Consider the following 20,679-nt stretch of genomic DNA (forward strand, 5'->3'; position numbering starts at 1 on the left):
CTTATATTAAATATATTAACCCCTAATCTGACCCCCCTACACCGCCGCCACCTATATTAACTATATTAACCCTAATTATATTAGGGTTAATATAGTTAATATAGTTATTATATTATATATATTATTAATATAGTTAATAATTAATATAGTTATTATATTATATATATTAATTATATTAACCCTATCTAACCCTAAAACCCCTAACTTAATTATTATTGCAATAAATCTAAATAATATTAATCTTATTAACTAAAATATTCCTATTTAAAACTAAATACTTACCTATAAAATAAACCTTAAGATAGCTACAATATAATTAATAATTACATTGTAGCTATTTTAGGATTTATATTTATTTTACAGTTAACTTGGTATTTATTTTAACTAGGTACAATAGCTATTAAATAGTTAATAGCTATTTAATAGCTACCTAGTTAAAATAATTACCAATTTACCTGTAAAATAAATCCTAACCTAAGTTACAAATACACCTACACTATCAATAAATTAATTAAATAAACAACAATTATCTAAACTATAATATATTTAAATACACTAAACTAAATTACAAAAACAAAAACACTAAATTACAAAAAATAAAAAATGATTACAAGAATTTTAAGATAATTACACATAATCTAAGCCCCCTAATAAAATAACAAAGCCCACCAAAATAAAAAAATGTCCCTACCCTAAACTAAATTACAAAAAGTAATCAGCTCTATTACCAGCCCTTAAAAGGGCCTTTTGTGGGGCATTGCCCCAAAGTAATCAGCTCTTTTACCTGTGAAAAAAAGAACAATCCCCCATTACAACCCACCACCCACACACCCCTACTCTAAAACCCACCCTATCCCCCCTTAAAAAAACTTAAGTCTAACCCCCAAGTGCTCCTTACCTGTCCTGAAGACCGGAGGAGAAGGTCCTGTTCCAGACAGAGAAGTCTTCTTCCAGGCGGCGACCTCTTCTTCTTCCAGGAACCAGCCGGCGCGGAGCGGAGGAGTTGATGACCGCGAAGCTGAAGACCGTCCTCTCTGGAACTGAAGACCGCCGATGCAGGAACTGAAGATCGGCGACGCTGGAACTGAAGACCGCGGAGCCATGGAGCGTGGAGGATCCTCTTCATAATAAGAGCTACTGTAATTCTATTGGCTATTCTAGTAAGCCAATAGAATTACAGAAGCTCTTATTCTATTGGCTATTCAAATCAGCCAATAGAATTAAAGTAGCTCTCATCCGATTGGCTGATTTGAATTTGAAGGCTCAAATGAGCCAATAGGAATTCAAGGGACGCCATTTTTTATCGCGTACCTTGAATTCCTATTCAGTGTACAGTGGCGATCGTATGAAGAGGATCCTCCACGCTCCATGTAATTTAGTTTAGGGAAGGGACATTTTTTTTATTTTGGGGGGCTTTGTTATTTTATTAGGGGGCTTAGATTAGGTGTAATTAGCTTAAAATTCTTGTAATCTTTTTTTTATTTTTTGTAATTTAGTGTTTGTTTGTTTGTTTTTATTTAGTTTAGTGTATTTAATTATATTTTAGTTTAGATAATTGTAGTTTATTTAATTAATTTATTGATAGTGTAGGTGTATTTGTAACTTAGGTTAGGATTTATTTTACAGGTAAATTGGTAATTATTTTAACTAGGTAGCTATTAAATAGTTATTAACTATTTAATAGCTATTGTACCTAGTTAAAATAAATACCAAGTTACCTGTAAAATAAATATAAATCCTAAAATAGCTACAATGTAATTATTAATTATATTGTAGCTATCTTAATGTTTATTTTATAGGTAAGTATTTAGTTTTAAATAGGAATATTTTAGTTAATAAGATTAATATTATTTAGATTCATTGCAATAATAATTAAGTTAGAGGTGTTAGGGTTAGATAGGGTTAATATAGTTAATATATATAATATAATAGCTATATTAACCCCTTAACGACTGAGGACGTGCAGGGTACGTCCTCTAAAGGATGTCAGTTAACGACCAAGGACGTACCCTGCACGTCCTCAGTCTGGAAAGCAGCTCGACATCGAGGCATCCTGCAATAACACTTTCTGGCCATCCGATGCAGAGAGAGCCACTCTATGGCCCTCTCTGTACCGGACATCGATGGCCGGTATCGTTGGTGGGTGGGAGCCGACTTGGGAGGCTGGTGGGCGGCCATCGGTGAGATCTGGAAGGTGGAGGGGGGCGGGATCGGGGGCGGAGCCTTCGGGGGCATGCACGGGCGCGCGCGCGTGCACGGGGGGTGGCGGGCGGGCGCGGGTGGGAACCGCTACACTACAGAAAAAAAGTTAAAAGTAAAATGTCAAATAAAATTAAATACACTTATTTTTTCAAAAGCATCTAAGGGATCTGGAAGGGGTGGGGGGTTGGTATTGGGGGGGGGGAAGCTACACTACAGAAAAGGGACATTTTTTAATAAAAAAAAGCATATTATTCACTAAAATGGGTACTGGCAGACAGCTGCCAGTACCCAAGATGGCGCACATTAAGTCAGAGGGGGAGGGTTAGAGAGCTGTTTGGTGGGGGATCAGTGAGGTTGGGGGCTAAGGGGGATCCTACACAGAAGCATATGTAAATATGCAAAAAAAATGCACAAAAAAGCCCAAATTTTCCTTTTATTTTAGTACTGGCAGAGTTTCTGCCAGTACTTAAGATGGCGGGGACATTTGTGGGGTAGGGGAGGGAAGAGAGATGTTTGGGAGGGATCAGGGGGTCTGATGTTTCAGGTGGGAGGCTGATCTTTACACTAAAGCTAAAATTAACCCTGCAAGCTCCCTACAAGCTACCTAATTAACCCCTTCACTGCTAGCCATAATACACGTGTGATGCGCAGCGCCATTTAGCAGCATTCTAATTACCAAAAAGCAACGCCAAAGTCATATATGTCTGCTATTTCTGAACAAAGGGGATCCCAGAGAAGCATTTACAACAATTTGTGCCATAATTGCACAAGCTGTTTGTAAATGATTTCAGTGAGAAACCTAAAATTGTGAAAAATTTTACGTTTTTTTTAATTTGATCGCATTTGGCGGTGAAATGGTGGCATGAAATATACCAAAATGGGCCTAGATCAATACTTGGGGTTGTCTACTACACTACACTAAAGCTAAAATTAACCCTAGAAGCTCCCTACATGCTCCCTAATTAACCCCTTCACTGCTGGGCATAATACACGTGTGGTGCGCAGTGGCATTTAGCGGCCTTCTAATTACCAAAAAGCAATGCCAAAGCCATATATGTCTAATATTTCTGAACAAAGGGGATCCCAGAGAAGAATTTACAACCATTTATGCCATAATTGCACAAGCAGTTTGTAAATAATTTCAGTGAGAAACTGAAAGTTTGTGAAAAAATTTGTGAAAAAGTGAACAAATTTTTGTATTTGATCGCATTTGGCGGTGAAATGGTGGCATGAAATATACCAAAATGGGCCTAGATCAATACTTTGGGATGTCTTCTAAAAAAAAATATATACATGTCAATGGATATTCAGGGATTCCTGAAAGATATCAGTGTCCCAATGTAACTAGCGCTAATTTTGAAAAAAAAATGGTTTGAAAATAGCAAAGTGCTACTTGTATTTATGGCCCTATAAGTTACAAAAAAAGCAAAGAACATGTTAACATTTGGTATTTCTAAACTCAGGACAAAATTTAGAAACTATTTAGCATGGGTGTTTTTTGGTGGTTGTAGATATGTAACAGATTTTGGGGTTCAAAGTTAGAAAAAGTGTGTTTTTTTTCCATTTTTCCTCATATTTTATAATTTTTTTTATAGTAAATGATAAGATATGATGAAAATAATGGTATTTTTAGAAAGTCCATTTAATGGCGAGAAAAACGGTATATAATATGTGTGGGTACAGTAAATGAGGAAGAGGAAAATTTCAGCTAAACACAAACACTGCAGAAATTTAAAAATAGCCTTGGTCCCAAACGGACAGAAAATGGAAAAGTGCTCTGGTCACTAAGGGGTTAATTATTAACTATATTAATAATATATATAATATAATAACTATATTAAATATATTAACCCTAATATAATTAGGGTTAACATAGTTAATATAGGTGGCGGTGGTGTAGGGGGGTCAGATTAGGGTTTAATATATTTAATATAGGTGGCGGCGGTGTAGGGTGATTAGATTAGGGGTTAATATATTTAATATAGGTGGTGGCGGTGTACTGGGGTCAGATTACAGTTAAAAGAGCTGATTACTTTTGGGACAATGCCCCGTAATTTAGTTTAGGGTAGGGACATTTTAGTATTTTAGGGGGTAATACATTTATTATAGGTGGCGGCGGTGTAGGGGGATTAGATTAGGGGTTAATCATTTTAATATAGGTGGCGGCGGGGTAGGGGATTAGATTGGGGGTAATGTAGTTAAAATAGGTGGCGGCGGTGTAGGGGGATCATATTAGGGGGTAATATAGTTAATGTAGGTGGCGGAGGGGTAGGGGGCTCACATTAGGGGTAATATAGTTAATGTAGGTGGCGGAGGTGTAGGGGGCTCACATTAGGGGGTAATATAGTTAAAATAGGTGGCGGCGGTGTAGGGGGATTAGATTAGGGGGTAATGTAGTTAAAATAGGTGGCGGCGGGGTAGGGGGCTCACATTAGGGGGTAATAATTTTAATATAGATTGCGGCGGTGTAGTGGGATTACATTAGGGGTTAATAATTTTAATGTAGGTGGTGGCGGTGGATCACATTAGGGGGTTAGACATTTAATGTAGGTGGCGGCGGGGTCCGGGAGCGGCAGTTTAGGGGTTAAACACTTTAATAGGGATTGTGGCGGGGGATTGTGGTTGACAGGTAGATAGACATTGCGCATGCGTTAGGTGTTAGGTTTTATTTTGCAGCCAGTTTAGGGAGCTACGGGGCTCTAATACTCAGCATAAGGCTTACTACGCCTGCATTTTGTGGCGAGGTGAAAATGGAGTAAGATCCTTACGCTGAATATTGGATACCAAACTGCGTGGGTTTGGTATACCTGTCTATGGGCCAAAAAACTACAGCCAAAGGCAGAAATATACGATATGGTTTGCCGTATATAGGATACCAAACCAGCGGGCGACGCTGCATATCGGATCGGGCCCCAGGTGCATAAAATAATATTTGAACTAGTGAAGCTGAAGAGGCTTGAAACATTGGAGAGATGTTTAGTGGTTTTGGTGCAGTATTTTCTATATAAAAAGGACATTAACATTTTTTCTATTGTGATTCAGATAGAACAAACTATTTTGAACAAATTTCCAATTTACTTCTATTATCAGATTTGCTTTGTACTTGTGGTATTCTTTGTTGAAGGCATTTAAAAGGAGCATATACTAGAATTAAAAAATATATTTTTATATAATTGTTTGACTTTTTTTAAAATGTATTCCTTTATATAAGTTGGTAAAAAAGACCCATGTGAAGGAATAAAGGTCATTTTTAAACAGAGTTTTTTTTCATGGCTTTGTTAATCTAAGTACAAATCATCCTTTAAGATATCAAATAATGGAATAAAACTTGAAGGGACATATTATTCAAAAGTAAACTTTTAAAATAAAATGCTACAATTTACTTCTATTAACCTGTCCCCTTTCCATGAGGGCATACTGAAGTAGGTGCAGGAGTGTGCATTTTACTTGAACAGAATGTAGCAGCAGTGTGTGTGGCAATGTTACAAAACAACCTATAGAGGGAGCTCTAGAGTGCTGTAGCTTCAGCAACTCTATCACAAAATGCCATGTAAACTAAGCTAGTGAGCATGACAGTTGCCTAATGTATAGGAAGCATTCAATCAATTTGTGTAAATTAAAGGGACACTGAACCCAAATTTTTTATTTTGTGATTCATATAGAGCATGCAATTTTAAACAACTTTTTAATTTACTCCTATTATCAATTTTTCATCGTTCTCTTTCTATCTTTATTTGAAAAGGAAGGCATCTAAGCTTTTTTTTAGTTCAGAACTCGGAACAGCACTTTTAAATTGGTGGATGAATTTATTCACCAATCAGCAAGAACAACCCATGTTGTTCACCAAACTTAACTTACATTCTTGCATTTCAAATAAAGATACCAAGAGAATGAAGAACATTTGATAATAGGAATAAATTAGAAAGTTGCTTAAAATTTCATGCTCTATCTAAATCACAAAATAATTTTTTTTGGGTTGTGTCCCTTTAACTTAGTTTCACACACTTTCACAATACCGGTAAAGAAAGGCAGGGAGAGAAAGCATCCATTTAAAAGTTAGTCTTTATTATACTTGCATTAAAATCGTACAAAGGCACAGCACACTGTCAGAATCCACGGCTGACGCGTTTCCTGCCTCACGGGCAGTTCATCAGAGCACAGGATAGAGCGCTAAACACAGCTGTTAAATCTAGGATTTGTCTCACATAAGAACCAATCAACATGTTCAAATGGAGACACACACATTAACTCCATGTTTACTTTACCAAACAGTATGTATAACAGATAAAGGTAAAAAACACACTCTTATTTAAAAACAAAGTTAGTTTTCTTAAAAGTTAAGACATTACTAGCGTTTGGGACCATATCTTTAGATAGATTGTTAACAAATAAATATAGAAAAAGTTCCACTTCACTTTTCCTAACATAGAGCCAGTAACGCTGTTCATGTCAGCCGCAATTCATGTAGCTTGGATATAAAAGTTAAATGCAAACTGACCATATAGAAAGCTATTGCAGGCAAACAAGAGCAGCACAAGACACTAAGCTAACTGCTACGAAACGTGTTCAACTAGACACTCAGTGGTGAAGGACATGATTATAATCACAGTGGGTTTCAGACCAACTATTCTGAATCATTCAATCTTTAACATTTGTTGAAGAGCAAATAGTGAAAATTCTTTAATATTCCATTGCAAATCCATCATTTTCATCTTTTATATATATATAGTAGAAATAATGTTATTAGCCAATGAATATTAAAACAGATATTTACCAATCATAATCAAGCAGAGCAAAAATATAATTATAATTGTCAATGACTTAAATTCAAACATGACAGATCTATATACCATTATAATTATGTCAGACAGGGTAAGAAAAATAAGCAACTAGAATAGTAACTCTGACTATCATGCAATGTAAAACTATCTATCAATAAAAAGTTTGACATCGCTGATTTTATTTATACCTAGTGGACTTCCAGTTCTAAGTGTATAAATCCAAAATACTTCTCTTTTGCTAAGAGCTTTGTACCTGTCTCCACCCCTTAATCCTAGTTTAACCTGTTCTATTCCTTGGAACCTAAAATGATTAAACTTATCTTCATGATTGAAAAAATGTTTGGCCACCGGTGTTTTAGGTTCTTCTGCCTCAAGGGACAACAAATGTTCCCTGATCCTGTCTTTTAGATTTCTTGAGGTGAGTCCCACATATTGAAAATTACAGCAGGTACACGTGATCAAATAAATAATGAAGTCAGATTTACAATTCATACGCTCACGTATCTTATAAATTTTACCTGTATTACTGGAGGTAAACGTCTCACCCACTAGTGCATATTCACAGCTTTTGCATGGTCTACCTCCGCATTTGTAGAAGCCTATTCTACCTGGTAGCCAGGAACTAGGGGTGGTACTTCTATCTCCTGTATTAGAGCTAAAGTTTTTATTGATCTTATCTCCAATCGTATCCGATCTACAGGATATGAATTTACAATTTTTAGGGATCAACCTCAAATCCTCATCTCTCTCTAACAGTGGTAACCTCTTTCTGATAATATTACAGATGTCATTAGATTGTGAACTATATTTAGTTATAAATTTCAACCCTTTTTGATTGGTCACTGTTTCTAAATTATGTTCCTTATCTTTCAATAATTTAGCTCTATCAAAACCTGCTACCATAGAGGATAGTTTTTTAAGACTACCTTGATCGTAGCCCCTCTCTGTTAGACGTATAGTTAGACTATTAGCATGTCTCCAATAACTTTCTAAGTTTGTACAATTACGCCTCAGCCTAATATACTGTCCCTTCGGTATACCCTTTTTCAGATGTTTAGGATGCAGGGAATCCGCACGTAAGATAGTATTGCCAGAGATTTATTTTCTAAATACTTCAGTCACCATAGCCTGATCATCATGATCAGGTTTTACATTGCATGATAGTCAGAGTTACTATTCTAGTTGCTTATTTTTCTTACCCTGTCTGACATAATTATAATGGTATATAGATCTGTCATGTTTGAATTTAAGTCATTGACAATTATAATTATAATTTTGCTCTGCTTGATTTTGATTGGTAAATATCTGTTTTAATATTCATTGGCTAATAACATTATTTCTACTATATATATATAAAAGATGAAAATGATTGATTTGCAATGGAATATTAAAGAAATTGAATTTTCACTATTTGCTCTTCAACAAATGTTAAAGATTGAATGATTCAGAATAGTTGGTCTGAAACTCACTGTGATTATAATCATGTCCTTCACCACTGAGTGTCTAGTTGAACACGTTTCGTAGCAGTTAGCTTAGTGTCTTGTGCTGCTCTTGTTTGCCTGCAATAGCTTTCTATATGGTCAGTTTGCATTTAACTTTTATATCCAAGCTACATGAATTGCGGCTGACATGAGCAGCGTTACTGGCTATATGTTAGGAAACGTGAAGTGGAACTTTTTCTATATTTATTTGTTAACAATCTATCTAAAGATATGGTCCCAAACGCTAGTAATGTCTTAACTTTTAAGAAAACTAACTTTGTTTTTAAATAAGAGTGTGTTTTTTACCTTTATCTGTTATACATACTGTTTGGTAAAGTAAACATGGAGTTAATGTGTGTGTCTCCATTTGAACATGTTGATTGGTTCTTATGTGAGACACATCCTAGATTTAACAGCTGTGTTTAGCGCTCTATCCTGTGCTCTGATGAACTGCCCGTGAGGCAGGAAACGCGTCAGCCGTGGATTCTGGTGGTCTTTTAAACAACTTGCAGGGGTTAAACAGAGTGAGAGTATTCTATTTAAAAGGCTACAATGTTATTTTTAAAAGTGTATATGTGTATATAAATATATATATATGTGTGTGTGTCTATATAATATATACGTGGTCCTCTGGTGTATCATAGCCAGTGTCTCACCAGCATCTGACCTCACAGTACATCACTGGTTTGAGGTCTAAATGTGTGGGTATGATTCTTAACATGATATTGAAATATTAAAGAGTTTTATGTGGAAAACTGCACTTAGATATTTATTCTACGCTTCCATTTCTGTGTTTTGTGCTGTACTAGCACCATCCATTCCTGACCTGTGGTTTATATGAGAAGCAGCAGAATGGGATTAGGCAGCAATTCTGTGAAAGGACTGTGCAAAAAAAAGAAAACATATAATACATCAGGACCCCAAATCTACAAATGACATAAAGGAATCTCATTTACACTCACATTACCATGATGGTCAATAACAGTACTGGTGTCCTCAAAACTGGGCTTTAAAACGGTATTGCGCAATTGTGATTTCCACAGGAAACTATTGCAATCCAATTCCATCATAAACACTGCTTGACCATATGAATACCACGTATCTTGGCATGATGGGCACACTGTGCATGATTGCTCAATGAATATATTGTCACTTTCAATATATGACAATTATTGTTTCTTACAATATTTATATCTATTGCTTTGAAATGCACCATTTATGATTTAGTGAGATCCCTTCAAACAAGATGGAGACTATGGTTTTCTATTAGATGGTTTTATGAATTTTGGATTTTAACTGAAACTGCAAAGCATCAGCTTGCTCCCTTGCAACACGCTAGCTACATAGAAGATGTTCTGATCAGCCAATAGAATGCGAGTTCAATACAATTGGCTGTTTGGGTCAGCCAATTGGATTGAACTTCAATCTGATTGGCTGATTGCATCAGCCAATCAGATTTTTTCTACCTTAATTCCGATTGGCTGATAGAATTCTATCAGCCAATCGGAATTGAAGGGACACCATCTTGGATGACGTCCCTTAAAGGAATGAACCTTCATTCGTCGGGAAGTCGTCGGTTGAAGAGGATGGCTCCGCGTTGGCTCCTTTGAAGATGGCTCCACTCTGCTCCGGATGGATGAAGATTGAAGACACCACCTGGATGAACACTTCTACCTGATGGAGGACCTCTTCTTGCCCCGCTTGGATGAAGACTTCTACCAGATCGAGGACCTCCTCTGCGCACCTTGGATGAAGAATTCGGCTCGGCTGGGTGAAGACGACTCAAGGTAGGATGATCTTCAGGGGGTTAGCGATAGGTTTTTTTTAAGGGGGGTTTGGGTGGGTTAGAGTAGGGGTATGTGGGTGGTGGGTTGTAATGTTGGGGGGGTATTGTATTTTTATTTTCAGGTAAAAGAGCTGATTACTTTGGGGCAATGCCCCGCAAAAAGCCCTTTTAAGGGCTGGTAATAGAGCTGATTACTTTGGTAATTTAGAATAGGGTAGGGAATTTTTTTATTTTGGGTGGATTTTTTGTTTTATTAGGGGGCTTAGATTAGGTGTAATTAGTTTAAACTTCTTGTAATTCTTTTTTATTAGTGTAGATAGTGTAGTGTTAGGTGTATTTGTAACTTAGGTTAGGATTTATTTTACAGGTAATTTTGTACTTATTTTAACTAGGTAGCTATTAAATAGTTATTAACTATTTAATAGCTATTGTACCTAGTTAAAATAAATACAAAGTTGCCTGTAAAATAAATATAGATCCTAAAATAGCTACAATGTAATTATTAGTTATACTGTAGCTATATTAGGGTTTATTTGATAGGTAAGTATTTAGTTTTAAATAGGAATAATTTAGTTAATTTTAGGAATATTATTTAGTTTCATTTAAATTATATTTATGTTAGGGGGTGTTAGGGTTAGAGTTAGGTTTAGGGGTTAATAACTTTATTATAGTAGCGGCGACAGTGCAGGCGGAAGATTAGAGGTTAATAATTTTAGGTAGGTGGCGGCGATGTTAGTGAGGGCAGATTAGGGGTTAATACTATTTATTATAGTGTTTGCGAAGCCGGAGTGCAGCGATTTAGGGGTTAATACATTTATTATAGTGGCGGCGAGGTCCGGTCGGCAGATTAGGGGTTAATAATTGTAGTTAGGTAGCGGCGACGTTGGGGGGGCAGATTAGGGGTTAATAAATATAATATAGGGGTCGGCGATGTTAGGGGCAGCAGATTAGGGGTTTATAGGTATAATGTAGGTGGCGGCGGTTTCCGGTCGGCAGATTAGGGGTTAAAAATTTTTATTATAGTGGCAGCGATGTGGAGGGGCCTCGGTTTAGGGGTACATAGGTAGTTTGTGGGTGTTAGTGTACTTTATAGCACAGTAGTTAAGAGCTTTATATTCACGCGTTAGCCCATAAAGCTCTTAACTGCTGACTTTTTTTGTCTGTAGGAGTCTTGTCGGTAGAGGGTCTACCGCTCACTTCTCCCAAGACTCCAAATACCAGCGTTATGCAGATCCCATTGAAAAGATAGGATACGCAATTGGCGTAAGGGGATCTGCGGTAGCCTGGAGTCGCGGTGAGGAAGTGAGCGTTAGAACCTTTCCTGCCTGACTCTAAATACCAGCGGGTGGTAAAAAGCAGCGTTAGGACCCCTTAATGCTGCTTTTGACGGCTAACGCCAAACTCTAAATCTAGGTGTTTGTTTTTTTAGCTTCAAATTCATTACGGTAGCAACAAATAGAACTTGTTTTATGTAACATTTTTTGGTTTATATGTGTGAAGAAGATATGTCCAGAACTATGAACTATGCGTTGTTTAAAACAATAAAGTTCCTATTAAAACTATTTAACGTGTTAGTGTTTTTGGTTCCCAGCTAAATATAATGTCCAGTATAAAGTCTTTTTTACACATATAACTATAATGTATTTTTCCTAACGTAAGAGCATGTTCTACTTCCTGTAATCACTGTGCATGAGTCGGGGTCTGGTGTTTTTTCCCTTTGCGCAATTGAGCATGCTTTGAAGTAATTTTTTGCGATATTTGCAGCTTAGGTGTGGGTAATGGTCAAGGAGAGTTATCTCTGGGTTGAGCAGTATTGCCGTGCCGTTTGATTTATGCTGTTTTTTATTGCCTCCCAGTATTGTTTGAGAGTGGGGTATGTGTACCAAATGTGGGTTAATCTGCCTCCTTCACCACATCCTCTCCAGCACTTAGTTGAAGCATTTGGGAAGATGCAGGAGGCAACTCACTGTTGTAAAAAAGGGGGTTATACACCTTCAAGTTATATGGGAATTTATGAATATACTAACATGTAAAGAAGCCAACATGTTAACACATTAGGAGGCAGCCAAATCTATATTAACATTAGATCATAGGGAAACAAGGATCTAAATTTATAGATCCACAATATTTTCCTCTCTCTTAGATGTGTCATCCTATAAAGAGGGGAATCTGGATAAATTCCAGGGGAATAATGTTAAAAACTATATATACTTTCCCTTACGGGTCTGTAAATGTCTAGATACACTGTGTTGACAAAGCCATTTTTTAAGTTTCAAAAATATCCACCCTACCTCTCTCTAACAGGGCAACAGGTACGGCCAATATATTGAACTCCACAGCCACATGATAGAGCATAAATAACCTTTTTAGACTGACAAGATAATCTAGTCATAATTGTCTTGTCATAATTAAACATATCATATCTCCTTTGATTACAGGTATATACTCCTCTCTGGTTATATTCTTCTTTTGTTGAATAAACCTAATTTTATGACATACAACTTAAATAGATAGGTGCTTCCTATTTTAGAGTATTCCGTTTGAAGATTTTAATTGTGTTCCTGCATTTGTTTGATTACTGCACCACAAAGCGCCTTTTCTTCCTTTTATTTCAATGTTGTGATTAACTCCCATACAGTATTACAATCTGTAACCTGACTAGAGCAAAACGGAACTTACAATATTGCGTGTGCGTTCACCTATTCCCCCATAGAAGTCAATGTAGAAGAAAAAAGGTGAAAAAACACATATTCTCATTAGTGCTAATCTGACATGAAAATATGAATATTTCACATTCCAATGTTCTTTAACATGTTTGTTTGTAATATGCGCATACCGGATCGCATACTGTAATATGCACAAACATGATTAAATACTGTAATATGCACAGCCATGGTTGCTTTATACTGTAATATGCGCATACCCAACATAAAAATCTAAATATTGCATAAATATGCTTTAACATGATTTCATCTACCTAACTGCAAAGGACTCAAATGCACACACATATATATATATATATATAGATAGATAGATAGATAGATAGATAGATAGATATAGATATATAGATACACACATATACATCTTTAGCAATGCATATGTCTAACTGTACCGTAATCTATTTTAGATGTGTTTTATACAACGTTTTAGTTTGCAAACCAGTTAACCACAGCTCTGAAATTTTGCTCAATTTGTAATATCAGTGCAAATAAAAAGGAGAGCAAACGATTGCGAAACCCTCACAAAATCGTTTGCGTTCCACTTGTAATCTAGCCCACAGCGTTCTCAACAGAAAATGTTGCCATCCGGGAGGCAATATGAAGTAGCCAGATGGCATTATGAAGTAGCCGGGTGGGGAAGTGTAATATTTTCTAATATTATAAAATGTTCTGCTATCCAAAGAACAAATTAACTGCATAATTTAACATAAATGTATTTAGTGATAATTTGTGCAATAAAAATGTATCTTTTTTAATATTAGCTAATTTTATCTTAAAAGGATATGAAACATATTTTTTTCTTTTATGATTCAGTTAGAATATACAATTTTAAACAACTTTCCAATTTACTTCAGTTATCAAATTTTCTTCATTTTGTTGTTATCCTTTGTTGAAAATGAGGGATGTAAGCTCAGGAGTGTGCACGTGTCTGCAGCACTATATGGCAGCAGTTTTGCAGCAATGTTATACATTAGCAGGAGCACTAGATGGCAGCACTATTTCCTGTAATTTAATGCTTCAGGCATGTGCACGCTACCTACCTAGGTATCTCTTCAACAAAGAATAAGATGTGAACGAAGCAAATTTGATAACAGAAGTAAATCAGAAACTTTTTTTAAATTGTATTCTCTATCTGAATAATGAAAGAAAAAATTGGGGTTTAATGTCCCTTTAATATTGGCTAAAATGTTAGCCGGGTGGTCAGAAAAGTCAGCGGGGTGGTGCAACCAATAAAAAAAGTCCTGGGAAGAGCACTGGAAATATATATTTTAAAATAAAAAGAACATTCCCTTCTATGTGAAGAACATTGGAATGTAAAAGTATTCATTACTACCTTCAGGTTTAGCGCAATTGGTCTATCATGGTGTCAGGTCAGCGCAAGCAATAACTGTTTAACAGCGCACAACATAGAAGTCTATATGGAGAAGTTAGCACAGTTACAGTATCCGAAGTGCTCAAGTTATCGTGCATTGGACTTTTGCTTGTGAGCTAACTTTTTGTTTTCAACTTGTAATGCGCGCACTTACCCGGTCGTGTTAAAACTTATCTTTCAATGCAGTAAGTGCGCAAGCCAAAAATATATTTAGCCCAAAATTAGTAGGAATAAGTAATAAGTAGGGATGTGAAATATGTAAATTGCTTACTAACAGATGCACAAAATAGATGCGGTCTGCAACATTTAGCTCTTTTTTGTGTAGGATATATTCATACAACAGATATTTTTGTCTGAAAAAAGAAGCACAGAGGCGCCCAATGGCCTAATACCACAATACCCTGGTATTGTGGTATTAGGCCATTGGGCGCCTCTGTGTTTCTTTTTTCAGATCCTGGTATTGTGGTATTAGGTCATTGGGCGCCTCTGTGTTTCTTTTTTCAGACCCTGGTATTGTGGTATTAGGTCATTGGGGGCCTCTGTGTTTCTTTTTTCAGACCCCTGGTATTGTGGTATTAGGTCATTGGGCGCCTCTGTGTTTCTTTTTTCAGACCCTGGTATTGTGGTATTAGGCCATTGGGGGCCTCTGTGTTTCTTTTTTCAGATCCTGGTATTGTGGTATTAGGCCATTAGGCGCCTCTGTGTTTCTTTTTTCAGACCCTGGTATTGTGGTATTAGGCCATTGGGCGCCTCTGTGTTTCTTTTTTTAGACCCTGGAATTGTGGTATTAGGCCATTGGGCGCCTCTGTGTTTCTTTTTTCAGATCCTGGTATTGTGGTATTAGGTCATTGGGCGCCTCTGTGTTTCTTTTTTCAGACCCTGGTATTGTGGTATTAGGTCATTGGGGGCCTCTGTGTTTCTTTTTTCAGACCCCTGGTATTGTGGTATTAGGTCATTGGGCGCCTCTGTGTTTCTTTTTTCAGACCCTGGTATTGTGGTATTAGGCCATTGGGGGCCTCTGTGTTTCTTTTTTCAGATCCTGGTATTGTGGTATTAGGCCATTAGGCGCCTCTGTGTTTCTTTTTTTAGACCCTGGTATTGTGGTATTAGGCCATTGGGCGCCTCTGTGTTTCTTTTTTCAGATCCTGGTATTGTGGTATTAGGTCATTGGGGGCCTCTGTGTTTCTTTTTTCAGACCCTGGTATTGTGGTATTAGGCCATTGGGCGCCTCTGTGTTTCTTTTTTCAGACCCTGGTATTGTGGTATTAGGTCATTGGGCGCCTCTGTGTTTCTTTTTTCAGACCCTGGTATTGTGGTATTTGGTCATTGGGAGCCTCTGTGTTTCTTTTTTCAGACCCTGGTATTGTGGTATTAGGATATTGGGCGCCTCTGTGTTTCTTTTTTCAGACCCTGGTATTGTGGTATTAGGCCATTGGGCGCCTCTCTTTTTCTTTTTTCAGACCCTGGTATTGTGGTATTAGGCCATTGGGCGCCTCTGTGTTTCTTTTTTCAGACCCCTGGTATTGTGGTATTAGGCCATTGAGCACCTCTGAGTTTATTTTTTCAGACCCTGGTATTGTGGTATTAGGCCATTGGGTGCCTCTGTGTTTCTTTTTTAAGACCCTGGTATTGTGGTATTAGGCCATTGGGCGCCTCTGTGTTTCTTTTTTCAGACCCTAGTATTGTGGTATTAGGCCATTGGGCGCCTCTGTGTTTCTTTTTTTAGACCCTGGCATTGTGGTATTAGGTCATTGGGGGCCTCTGTGTTTCTTTTTTTAGACCCTAGTACTGTGGTAATAGGCCATTGTGAGCCTCTGTGTATCTTTTTTCAGACCCTGGTATTGTGGTATTAGGTCATTGGGCGCCTCTGTGTTTCTTTTTTCAGACCTTGGTATTGTGGTATTAGGTCATTGGGCGCCTCTGTGTTTCTTTTTTCAGACCCTGGTATTGTGGTATTAGGCCATTGGGCGCCTCTGTGTTTCTTTTTTCAGACCCTGGTATTGTGGTATTAGGCCATTGGGCGCCTCTGTGTTTCTTTTTTCAGACCCTGGTATTGTGGTATTAGGTCATTGGGAGCCTCTGTGTTTCTTTTTTCAGACCCTGGTATTGTGGTATTAGGTCATTGGGCGCCTCTGTGTTTCTTTTTTCAGACCCTGGTATTGTGGTATTAGGATATTGGGCGCCTCTGTGTTTCTTTTTTCAGACCCTGGTATTGTGGTTTAAGGCCATTGGGCGCCTCTGTGTTTCTTTTATCAGACCCTGGTATTGTGGTATTAGGCCATTGGGCGCCTCTGTGTTTCTTTTTTCAGACCCTGGTATTGTGGTATTAGGCCATTGGGAGCCTCTGTGTTTCTTTTTTCAGATCCTGGTATTGTGGTATTAGGTCATTGGGGGCCTCTGTGTTTCTTTTTTCAGACAGTGGTATTGTGGTATTAGGTCATTGGGCGCCTCTGTATTTCTTTTTTCAGACCCTGGTATTGTGGTATTAGGTCATTGGGAGCCTCTGTGTTTCTTTTTTCAGACGCTGGTATTGTGGTATTAGGATATTGGGCGCCTCTGTGTTCTTTTTTTCAGACCCTGGTATTGTGGTATTAGGCCATTGGGCGCCTCTCTTTTTCTTTTTTCAGAAACTGGTATTGTGGTATTAGGCCATTGGGCGCCTCTGTGTTTCTTTTTTCAGACCCTGGTATTGTGGTATTAGGCCATTGGGGGCCTCTGTGTTTCTTTTCTCAGATCCTGGTATTGTGGTATTAGGCCATTAGGCGCCTCTGTGTTTCTTTTTTCAGACCCTGGTATTGTGGTATTAGGCCATTGGGCGCCTCTGTGTTTCTTTTTTTAGACCCTGGAATTGTGGTATTAGGCCATTGGGCGCCTCTGTGTTTCTTTTTTCAGATCCTGGTATTGTGGTATTAGGTCATTGGGCGCCTCTGTGTTTCTTTTTTCAGACCCTGGTATTGTGGTATTAGGTCATTGGGGGCCTCTGTGTTTCTTTTTTCAGACCCCTGGTATTGTGGTATTAGGTCATTGGGCGCCTCTGTGTTTCTTTTTTCAGACCCTGGTATTGTGGTATTAGGCCATTGGGGGCCTCTGTGTTTCTTTTTTCAGATCCTGGTATTGTGGTATTAGGCCATTAGGCGCCTCTGTGTTTCTTTTTTTAGACCCTGGTATTGTGGTATTAGGCCATTGGGCGCCTCTGTGTTTCTTTTTTCAGATCCTGGTATTGTGGTATTAGGTCATTGGGGGCCTCTGTGTTTCTTTTTTCAGACCCTGGTATTGTGGTATTAGGCCATTGGGCGCCTCTGTGTTTCTTTTTTCAGACCCTGGTATTGTGGTATTAGGTCATTGGGCGCCTCTGTGTTTCTTTTTTCAGACCCTGGTATTGTGGTATTTGGTCATTGGGAGCCTCTGTGTTTCTTTTTTCAGACCCTGGTATTGTGGTATTAGGATATTGGGCGCCTCTGTGTTTCTTTTTTCAGACCCTGGTATTGTGGTATTAGGCCATTGGGTGCCTCTCTTTTTCTTTTTTCAGACCCTGGTATTGTGGTATTAGGCCATTGGGCGCCTCTGTGTTTCTTTTTTCAGACCCCTGGTATTGTGGTATTAGGCCATTGAGCACCTCTGAGTTTATTTTTTCAGACCCTGGTATTGTGGTATTAGGCCATTGGGTGCCTCTGTGTTTCTTTTTTAAGACCCTGGTATTGTGGTATTAGGCCATTGGGCGCCTCTGTGTTTCTTTTTTCAGACCCTAGTATTGTGGTATTAGGCCATTGGGCGCCTCTGTGTTTCTTTTTTTAGACCCTGGCATTGTGGTATTAGGTCATTGGGGGCCTCTGTGTTTCTTTTTTTAGACCCTAGTACTGTGGTAATAGGCCATTGTGAGCCTCTGTGTATCTTTTTTCAGACCCTGGTATTGTGGTATTAGGTCATTGGGCGCCTCTGTGTTTCTTTTTTCAGACCTTGGTATTGTGGTATTAGGTCATTGGGCGCCTCTGTGTTTCTTTTTTCAGACCCTGGTATTGTGGTATTAGGCCATTGGGCGCCTCTGTGTTTCTTTTTTCAGACCCTGGTATTGTGGTATTAGGCCATTGGGCGCCTCTGTGTTTCTTTTTTCAGACCCTGGTATTGTGGTATTAGGTCATTGGGAGCCTCTGTGTTTCTTTTTTCAGACCCTGGTATTGTGGTATTAGGTCATTGGGCGCCTCTGTGTTTCTTTTTTCAGACCCTGGTATTGTGGTATTAGGATATTGGGCGCCTCTGTGTTTCTTTTTTCAGACCCTGGTATTGTGGTATTAGGTCATTGGGAGCCTCTGTGTTTCTTTTTTCAGACGCTGGTATTGTGGTATTAGGATATTGGGCGCCTCTGTGTTCTTTTTTTCAGACCCTGGTATTGTGGTATTAGGCCATTGGGCGCCTCTCTTTTTCTTTTTTCAGAAACTGGTATTGTGGTATTAGGCCATTGGGCGCCTCTGTGTTTCTTTTTTCAGACCCTGGTATTGTGGTATTAGGCCATTGGGGGCCTCTGTGTTTCTTTTCTCAGATCCTGGTATTGTGGTATTAGGCCATTAGGCGCCTCTGTGTTTCTTTTTTCAGACCCTGGTATTGTGGTATTAGGCCATTGGGCGCCTCTGTGTTTCTTTTTTTAGACCCTGGAATTGTGGTATTAGGCCATTGGGCGCCTCTGTGTTTCTTTTTTCAGATCCTGGTATTGTGGTATTAGGTCATTGGGCGCCTCTGTGTTTCTTTTTTCAGACCCTGGTATTGTGGTATTAGGTCATTGGGGGCCTCTGTGTTTCTTTTTTCAGACCCCTGGTATTGTGGTATTAGGTCATTGGGCGCCTCTGTGTTTCTTTTTTCAGACCCTGGTATTGTGGTATTAGGCCATTGGGGGCCTCTGTGTTTCTTTTTTCAGATCCTGGTATTGTGGTATTAGGCCATTAGGCGCCTCTGTGTTTCTTTTTTTAGACCCTGGTATTGTGGTATTAGGCCATTGGGCGCCTCTGTGTTTCTTTTTTCAGATCCTGGTATTGTGGTATTAGGTCATTGGGGGCCTCTGTGTTTCTTTTTTCAGACCCTGGTATTGTGGTATTAGGCCATTGGGCGCCTCTGTGTTTCTTTTTTCAGACCCTGGTATTGTGGTATTAGGTCATTGGGCGCCTCTGTGTTTCTTTTTTCAGACCCTGGTATTGTGGTATTTGGTCATTGGGAGCCTCTGTGTTTCTTTTTTCAGACCCTGGTATTGTGGTATTAGGATATTGGGCGCCTCTGTGTTTCTTTTTTCAGACCCTGGTATTGTGGTATTAGGCCATTGGGTGCCTCTCTTTTTCTTTTTTCAGACCCTGGTATTGTGGTATTAGGCCATTGGGCGCCTCTGTGTTTCTTTTTTCAGACCCCTGGTATTGTGGTATTAGGCCATTGAGCACCTCTGAGTTTATTTTTTCAGACCCTGGTATTGTGGTATTAGGCCATTGGGTGCCTCTGTGTTTCTTTTTTAAGACCCTGGTATTGTGGTATTAGGCCATTGGGCGCCTCTGTGTTTCTTTTTTCAGACCCTAGTATTGTGGTATTAGGCCATTGGGCGCCTCTGTGTTTCTTTTTTTAGACCCTGGCATTGTGGTATTAGGTCATTGGGGGCCTCTGTGTTTCTTTTTTTAGACCCTAGTACTGTGGTAATAGGCCATTGTGAGCCTCTGTGTATCTTTTTTCAGACCCTGGTATTGTGGTATTAGGTCATTGGGCGCCTCTGTGTTTCTTTTTTCAGACCTTGGTATTGTGGTATTAGGTCATTGGGCGCCTCTGTGTTTCTTTTTTCAGACCCTGGTATTGTGGTATTAGGCCATTGGGCGCCTCTGTGTTTCTTTTTTCAGACCCTGGTATTGTGGTATTAGGCCATTGGGCGCCTCTGTGTTTCTTTTTTCAGACCCTGGTATTGTGGTATTAGGTCATTGGGAGCCTCTGTGTTTCTTTTTTCAGACCCTGGTATTGTGGTATTAGGTCATTGGGCGCCTCTGTGTTTCTTTTTTCAGACCCTGGTATTGTGGTATTAGGATATTGGGCGCCTCTGTGTTTCTTTTTTCAGACCCTGGTATTGTGGTTTAAGGCCATTGGGCGCCTCTGTGTTTCTTTTTTCAGACCCTGGTATTGTGGTATTAGGCCATTGGGCGCCTCTGTGTTTCTTTTTTCAGACCCTGGTATTGTGGTATTAGGCCATTGGGAGCCTCTGTGTTTCTTTTTTCAGATCCTGGTATTGTGGTATTAGGTCATTGGGGGCCTCTGTGTTTCTTTTTTCAGACAGTGGTATTGTGGTATTAGGCCATTGGGCGCCTCTGTGTTTCTTTTT

Source organism: Bombina bombina, chromosome 2 (genome assembly GCF_027579735.1).
Source record: "Bombina bombina isolate aBomBom1 chromosome 2, aBomBom1.pri, whole genome shotgun sequence".
Taxonomy (NCBI): domain Eukaryota; kingdom Metazoa; phylum Chordata; class Amphibia; order Anura; family Bombinatoridae; genus Bombina; species Bombina bombina.